Raw genomic sequence first — 355 nt, forward strand, 5'->3', positions numbered from 1 at the left:
ACACACACACACACACACACACACACACACACACACACACACACACAAACCCACAAACACACACTCTCACACACACACAACAAAATACTTGCCCTCAAGTCTTGAATTTTATTTATATTTATAATTTTTTGATTTGTATAAACTAAATTTTGGATTAACTTTCTCTCATAGCAATCATTCGGGACGCAGTCAATGTTTTATTGATACTTTATCCGTAGGCGGAGGCCTGGAGACCTATAGCACAGGGTATCCTAGTTTAGGCTCCAGCCTTCACAGACAACAAATGTTTTATTACTTAAGAAAGTTTAATTAAGGTTGAAATTGTGTGTGAAGGAAATAAATTTATTATTATATT

The 355-nt window shown here is 34.9% G+C and overlaps 1 protein-coding gene across 1 annotated transcript in view; it reads left to right on the forward strand.

The window, feature by feature from the left end:
* LOC113226359 (photoreceptor outer segment membrane glycoprotein 2) overlaps nt 1-355 on the forward strand; it is a 19,356-nt gene that overhangs the window by 4,241 nt on the left and 14,760 nt on the right. The window lies entirely within an intron of this gene.

This window comes from Hyposmocoma kahamanoa, unplaced genomic scaffold (assembly GCF_003589595.1).
Source record: "Hyposmocoma kahamanoa isolate Upper Pololo Valley unplaced genomic scaffold, ASM358959v1 190, whole genome shotgun sequence".
Classification (NCBI taxonomy): Eukaryota; Metazoa; Arthropoda; class Insecta; order Lepidoptera; family Cosmopterigidae; genus Hyposmocoma; species Hyposmocoma kahamanoa.